We start from the raw sequence: 8,616 nt of genomic DNA on the forward strand, positions 1-8,616 counted from the left end.
AGAAGGCAAATTGCAACACAGATTTTAAGGCTATATGACCATAAGGAATGAAAGAGAAGGAGGAAGAGGAGGAAAAGAAGGAGGTTATTAAGTAGAAAAAGGACAATGATGAAGACAAGTATTCACTTGGCCAACAATAAGTAAAAACAGGCAAAGTAAAATTTAGCCTGATCTTCTTTTTGCCTCATTCATCTACCTGCCTTGTGATTTTCTCCTATATTGTTGAGCATCAGATTTCTTCATACAGGCCCCTAGCTAATGAATTAGAACTTCCTCAGTCAAAAATATCCTTCATAGTCAGATCCCATGTGCCAACACTTTCTTTCACCTATCTCCAACAAAATATAAAACTCTTATTCTCTTACGACTTTTCTGATAGCCTATTAGGGACAGTAATTTACCTAAAATAATGATGGCTGATAATAGTTTTATGGCATTATTCAAGGAAAATACATTTGTATTTTAGAAAGGGCCTTTGACACTTTAGCCAAAAAAAGTAATTAGCATGGGTTTTAATGAATAGAGGGACAGATTTTGGAGCAAAGACACTTTTCAAAGTTCCTCAAATCATACCATATCCATGATTTCCTCTTCCTTTGATATGTAGGGCATGTTCCAATTAAAGAGATTCCTGCAAAGATAATTAAAGATGCTATTCATTTTTTCCAAGGTAGGATTAATATTCTGTTTATTCTAAGGTTATAAGATCATATTCATGAGCCTCATTTAATATAATATAAGAAATATTCATTAAATCACATATGTGTGTCTATCTACATATTATCTACACATGTCATGTTATATATACATATATGTACAAAATCTGTCTGTCTTTCTATATATACATATATATGCATATATACACACACACACATACACACACATATATGTGTGTATATATATATACATATATGTGTGTGTGTGTGTGTGTGTGTATGTGTGTGTGTGTGTGTGTGTGTATCACCTGGGTGGTCTAGTCAAAAGAGTTACAAACTTAGGTCAGGAAGACCTATTTTGATTCTTGCCTCATATATACATACTTATGAAGTATGTGACCCTGGGCAAGTCACTGAACTTTCAGTTTTACTCTCTTCTTTTGCAAAAAATGAAGATAATATTAGCATTGACATCACAAGGTTGTTATAATGATGAAATAAAATAGCATGTGTAAAGTGATTTGCAAAACTTAACATACTATAGAAATAAATAATAGCTGTTATAGTCCCTTCAGAACCAAAATGAATTCCCAAGATCCCTGTTAAACCCAAGGAGGTCTTTTAATATACCATTGATGAAAATAATATGTCAATTATTCCATGGGCATGGAATATGTGTGTGTGTGTGCGTGTGAGAGAGAGAGAGAGAGAGAGAGAAAGAGAGAGAGAGAGAACAAGAGAGAAAAGGTTGTTAGAGGTGAGTAGATATTTCTGTGACTGACAAGTGCTGTCTAGACAGGACCATTTTTTAACAATGAAAACTGAAATATTCCAGAAGTAGATTTTTATATAAGCAACCTATGTTAATCTCCATTTCCCCCCTAAAGTGTCTTCTCTTTAGAATCTATATAGCATGTCTTATAGGCACTGTCAGTCATTTCTGCCTTTATAATACCTTCCTTCTGTGTTGCACAGGATCAAGATAGCTAATTAACCCACCCCCTCCACCTCCAGATATGAATAACTTTGTTAAGTTTGCTTTGTATAATGTTCTGACTGAGAAGAAGCATACTGTAGTGGAGAGAGGATTGATCTTAATGTCAGACAGAGTTGGGTTCAAGCCCTGCCTCTGAAATACTATTTCTGTGTGACCATAGGCAAGCCACTTAACCTCAGTGTCCTCACATAACTAAGATTAAATTGTACCAATCTATATCAGTGAAAAGTGTTTCTATGCTAGGTGTTCACCTATTTGGACAAAGAAAAAAATGTTTGACTAACTTTTAGTATTCTGATTTTCCAGGGTTATCCAGAATAGAGAGTTCAATAATTTGTTAGTAAATAGAATATAGAAAAAGTCAACTAATGGTCACTTAATTGCCAAATCTAATGTCCTTTTCCCCAGTGTCATCATTTTTATTTCTCTAAAGCAATTGATACTGTAGATCACTCTTTTTTCTTATACTCACATCTCCCTGGGCTTCAGTGACACTGCTCTAGACTGGCTGTGTTCCTATAGAGACTCTTCAGTCTCTTTGCTGAATCTTCCTCTTGGTCATGCTGGCTAATGGTGACTTGTCTCCAGGGCTCTTCCCTGGGCCCATTTCTCTTCTACCTCTATACTATTTTGCTTAGTGATCTCACTGGTTCCAATATATTTAAATTTATCTATCTGAAGATGACTTTCAGAGCAACTTGTTCAACCTTAAACTCTTAATCAGTCACTAGTATTTATTAAACATCTATTTTGTGCTAAGCATTGTGGTAGGAATATAAAAACAAGGCAGTTCCTGCCCTGGAGGAGCTCAAGCTTACAATCTAATGGGGGAGACAATAAGCAAGCAATCACATACACACATACATATACATGTATGTATATGTATATATATATGTGTGTATGTGTATGTACACATAGACATACATATACATGTTGATGTAATATGTGTGTGCGTGCACACACATGCATACATGTATGCACTGTATACATATGTAAATACACACATGCATGTATGACAAATAAGACATAATCAATAGAGTGAAGGCACTAGAATTAAAAGAAATTAGGAAAGTCTTCTGTAGAAGGTGGGATTTGAATTTGGAGTTGAAAGAAGCCAGGGAAAACAAAAGATAGGAAGGAGAGCATTCCATCTTTCCATTTACATGGGATCAGCCTGTGTAAATGCCCAGTGCTGGGAGATGGAGCATCTTGTTAGAGGAATAAGAAAGAAGCTAGTATCACTAGATTGAAGAATACTTGGAGGAAGGGGTATAAGGCTTAAGAAGATTGAAAAGGTAGAGGTATGGGGCTGGTTACAAATGGCTTTGTACACCAAGCAGAGGATTTTCCATTTCATCCTGTAGATAATACGGAGCCACTGGAGTTTATTGAATAGAGAGGTGACATGGTAAGACCTGCACTTTAGGAAACTCAATTTTATACCTTAAAGGAGGATTGAGGACAGACTTGGGCAAAGTAGACCAACCAGCAGGCTTTTGTAATAGTTCAGTAATGAGAAAATGAGGTTGTGCACCAGAGTACTGCTACTGTCAGAAGCCGTAAGGGATCCCATGTAAGAAATATTATAAAGGGAAAATTGGAATTAGATATAATAGGTGATAGTGGGAAGTGGAGGAGGTTGGCAACCTGGGTGTTTGAAATGGTGGTGGTATCCTGGATGGTAAATCCAAAAGGTGGAAGTTGGGAGGTTTTTTGGGGAAAGACAATGAGTTCCATTTTGAACATGTTGAATTAAGGAGGTCTATAGGATATAGAAAGTAAAAGAAAGATAGCTATAGAGAAGGAGGCATTAGCAACTGGAGAAGACCAGGGAAGATAACCTGTACAAGATGGCATTTGACATGGGTCCTTAAGGAAGATGGAGATTTTAGAAAGTAGAGATAAAAAAGAGAACATTTTGGGTGTTGTTGGGGAAAGGGGGAAGCAAAATAGACAATGCAGAGTTAAGGAGATGAGAGATAGAGCACTGATTTTGAGTTCCTGCAAGTTTGCCAATATGACTGACTGTAGAGTGAAAGGAAAAGAATCCTGTTCAGGAACAAGCTGAACTAGATCACCTATGAGTTCTTGTCCTATTTAGAGATTCTGAGACTTTATGATTTATTATAAAATTCTTTGTGAAAACTTGTCTGTTACCTTCTTATAGTTTAATCAAAGATAATGAATATATGCTTAGTCTAAACTCATTAAGAATTTATAGAAATGAGAAAGAAGATATGAGTATTAATAGCTGCTGTTTTCTTCAAGGTCTTCATAACACATTCTGTGACCTATAACTCCACTTGTAGTATTTCCCATTTTTTTTCTTTTTCAAAAAAAAGTTTAATATGTTGGTTTTGTTATCAACTGGTTCTATCCACATACCATGATAAAAGAATAAAATAATTGTGAAGGACTTTCGAAAATAATCAGGCTTATAGAGAGCTGGAAAACCACAACCTGAATAAGATAGACATGTTCTTAAATGGATTAGTAACAATACGGGCAAAATGAAATGCTAAGCAATTATCTGGTGAACTTGATTGATGTAACCATTAATCTACCATTAATCCCAATGAACAGCTTATCTTTCCCCCCAAATGTGTTCTTCCTTCTGGCTATATTGTTTTTTTTTCAGTGTTGCCAGAATTGACCCTTTCATTGATAACATTGTAATCATCCTTATACATAGCTCTATAATACCAGAAAAAAGTGCTTTCTGTTAATGCTTCACTCAGAAGCATTCAAGTCCTTGTTTACTTTTTTTAATTTTCAGTCTAATTTTTAAAATGTTTAAGGGGTGGAGAGGAGTCTTATCAATTTAAAGAATCCCTCAATCAATGTGATAAAATTGTGTTTTTTTGGGTGTGTGTGTGTGTGTGTGTGTGTGTGTGTGGTGTTGATTAAACATGTCTGACTCTTTGGATCCCATTTGGTATTTGCTTGGCAAAGGTACTGGAGTAGTTTCAATTTCCTTCCCCAACTCCTTTGACTGATGAGGGAAGTAAGGCAAATAGACTTAAAGTATTTACCTAGGGCCACAGCTAGTAGATGTCTGAGGTTGGATTTGAACTTTCCACTTCTGGCTCCAGTGCCAGCACTCTATCCACTGTGCCACCTAGCTACTCTGTTGGCCAAAGTTAATCCTTGATCAAATTGAAGAGACCCTTAATCAAAATGATAGAAAATGGAGATTCTTATTATTATTGATCATTGGAAGAATCAGCTAATAAAAGTGGCTTATAAAAGTAAGATGATCATACTATATGATGCACTGAGGTTTTTAGGACTCAACCTGCCTCTATATTTAGTGTCTTCTTCCAAAGTTCTGCAAATTGGGGTAGGGAAGTATCTAATACTAATATGATAGGTACCTGCCACATAAGCTAGTATTTAACAAAAAAATGAAATTAAACTATTCTTGCGACTTATTTGACCCAGAAGAATAAGCCTCCAACTTCTGATGCAGTTTCCTGGTCTCTTAATGCATAAAAACCCAGAGCATGAATAGTCAGTGCTCCTTAGGTACAATAAACTGGCATGATTCAGATTCATTCCCTGGTAGTTTATTTCCAGATCTGGAATAAACTCAGACTCTCAAAATTCATCCATTAGTTGCCAAAAGGAGGTTTGCTTTGCCAGAAAGGAAAAATGTTCAGTGCAGGAAAGGATGTTCATTCAGAATAGAGCATTGATTCAGTTGAGCACAGAATCTCAGTCTTATTCATATCATTGGGCCATAGATCGAAAATAACTTCTTTCTGCCACTTGTGTGCTGAGTTTCCTGTTCCAAGAGGCCTGGAAAGCTACATAAATGCTCCATAGTCCCTTGAGCCAATTAAATCTTAAAGAAGTTTAGATATTTTAAAAGAAAACCTATCTCAGCTTGGAAAGGATGTAGAGGTGTGAGACCTAAGATATTGATCCCACTGGATTAGACTTAATTGATTTCTTACTGTTGTTTGAGTCAACCCACTCTTGTGAATGAACACAACTTGGTATGGGGTCTAGGGAAGTTGAGTACAACTGAACCATCACTTTGCTGAATATTCTTTTCTTGATGTTGTTGAGAAAATCTTTTTTTGCTAAATACTATATGGTCTGCTATTGTCTTATTTCATTCTAATCCTAAACCTGAAGCATTGAACTGGACTGAATTAGTCCTGTCCCAGAATGAGTGGAAAAGGAATGTCCCCCTCCCCACCTCCACCAGGAATATCAATGGCAAATTACAGCAGAAACACGCTGGAGTGAGAGATAGTACTTGAATATGACCTGAGAAAAGAATTCAAGGACATTTCTCCAGAATTTTAACCTTCAGTATAGAGAAAGGAGTATTTTGAATTCTTTACACTACACGATCCTAGAATCTAGCGTTGTAGTAGAAAATGGAAATTTTTCTGAGGAGCATCAATTTTTTGAATTGACTTTGAGGTAACTTCAAAGCTTCTGAGCTCAAGAGATTGGGTAATGGTTTTCTAAATATATTCCTGGATACAGAATGCTCCTTGTAAAAAGATGAAGAAAGTCCATGTTTTCCAGACAGCATATAACAACATCAAAAAAATAAAACAGAACAAAATCAGTCAGATATTTTGATAGTGCATGCATGATAAAAAAGAGTTTCTGGGCAGCAACATCCAAAGCATGTTTACATTTGAGGTAGTCTAAATGACATGGAGGCACTTTGGGTCTTAGACATACTGAAGATTGTGTGGGGGGAAAAGAGGAGTCACTACAATGATACTGAGTTGTCCCAGCAACAAACCCAAATTGAATTCTATTCTGGGAAAAGTCTGATGGGCTAGTTGAATACTTATAATTCTGTGTTTCTTCATGGACATGTGAGTCCTTATTATTTTGTATATTTTCTGCTGGGTAAAAAAAAAAGCTTCTAATACACAGTAACCACATAGTTTGATTTATATTTGGAAAACCCTTTATGTGAGACATACTTATGTTTTCTTTGGGGAATTTTTTCTAGATTAATGAACCTAGAGGCAATGAGATTAAGGAATAGAGAATGACCCTTTGGAATCATCTCCCCAGGATGGACCCAGTCACCTCTCACATTTGTATGTAAGCTTCTTGACAATAGGGATAATTTTTGTGTTCTTCACTTTCTTTGTATCACTAACTTTTAAGTTGTAGAGAAAAAATTTCATCTTTTCTTTATCCTTTAGCAGATCATAAATAGGAGTTGGTGTTGGGGATGATATTGAAGAAGGAGTTTTTATTTTCAGGACTATACCATGACCTTGAGACATTTACATGAATTTATGTAAGTAATGACTGTTTTTTTTTCAAAAATTTCTGCTTTGTTTTCAATCTCCTAATTTAAAAAATAATACTTCTTTTGTAATTGTATGAACTATGCACTTTCACTTGAAGAGTTGATCTGTATATGTGGCACAGGTATTCTATTCATTCAATTTCTCAAATTTCCTAAGTAGGAGTATAAAGCAAGAGAGTGAATAAATCCCATGAAGTATATCCAGTCCCTTTAGGTCATGAAAAAAATCCCTGACATAAAGGTTACATTTAAGGGATTTAGTTAAGTTTAGTTATGTATGCCTATATCATCTATACTTGCAATAGTTATGCCTGAACACTATTTCCCTGAAATCTCTAAGGCTGAAACTGGGACTAGTATACGTATAGAGTTGGGTATTAGGTTTTGAAGGTGAGTTAAGGGAAATAGATTGTCATTTCATTAGCAGCTTGAGACATTAGGACAAATGTAGACATACATTTAGAGAATTTAACTGAAAGTATATGGGCTCCTTGGAAAATTCCTGTTTTGAAGATTGTAGGGAGATAAATAATACAGTATAAATGTTCAGGAGGGAGGTACATGCAAATGCTAACATTTGTGAATTTTCTGAGGCATCTAGGCCTTCCAAATTGCCTAGATTTGGGCCATATATGAAAATTATTAATACAATCCTCAGATTCAGATGCCAGATGCTTAAAAAGACATAGATCCTTCCTAGGGAAAGAGGAGAAAATGATATCAGTTATGGCAAAACTATTCATCTACGAGAGTATCTCTCCAGCTATAAACATGACCATGTCACCAGAAAAAGTCAATTGCTCCTCAGTCAACCTCTAAAAAAGATATTTGAATTGTATCCTAAATGTTTTTTTTCCTTCTTCTCTGAGATCTTGTGATTATTCTGAGGATATTCTATTGCTGTACTAGAAGAGAAGAAATATGAACTCTGGCTGGTGTATGCTTCTAATATGCTTCAAGGCTGGCAGTTGTCAGGCACAGAAAAACAAAGACAATTGCTAAAGATCCTCAGAGAGCCTGTGTTATATATGTTGTATATGTTAAAAATGGAAAATGCATCAGGTTCACTGCATGAATGCTTGAGGGTACTGGATAATCACTTTGGGAGCATGGAGACTGTTGAGGACCTTCAATTCAAGTTCCTAACAACAGCCCAAGGGGAGGGTGAAAAAAGTATCCAGCTTTGTACAAAGGTTAGAAATGATACTGAAGAAAATGGTAATTAAAGCAGCAGTGACCTTAGAGCTTATGAAATATACTTGGTTTGTCCAAGTCCTTAGGGAGACCTTAGATGATGAATTGTCATAGAAATAACTAAGGCTGTCTGAAAAGTATGGCCAGAGTCTCAGTTACTCACAAGTGATAAAAGTGATTAGCAAAGAAAGACAAGCCAATAAAGAAAGGTGTTGAAAGAAGTGAGCATTAGCCAAATGGAATTCAGTGAGTTTGTGAAGATTGTACTGATAGGTTCTTTCTGGTGTTCTGGTTCTCCTGAAATTGGGCAGGCACAAAGACAAGGGTCAGGGAAGTCAGTCAAGGAAACCATACATAGGGAGATCATCATGAACAGCTAACTACTTTTCTTTCTTTTTTTTAAAATTTATTAACAATCATTTCCATAAGCTTTTGAGTTTTAAATTTTTCCCCTCCTCCCTCCCCAAGATGGTGTG

Source organism: Vombatus ursinus, unplaced genomic scaffold (genome assembly GCF_900497805.2).
Source record: "Vombatus ursinus unplaced genomic scaffold, bare-nosed wombat genome assembly UNPS02014816.1, whole genome shotgun sequence".
In the NCBI taxonomy this organism is placed as follows: domain Eukaryota; kingdom Metazoa; phylum Chordata; class Mammalia; order Diprotodontia; family Vombatidae; genus Vombatus; species Vombatus ursinus.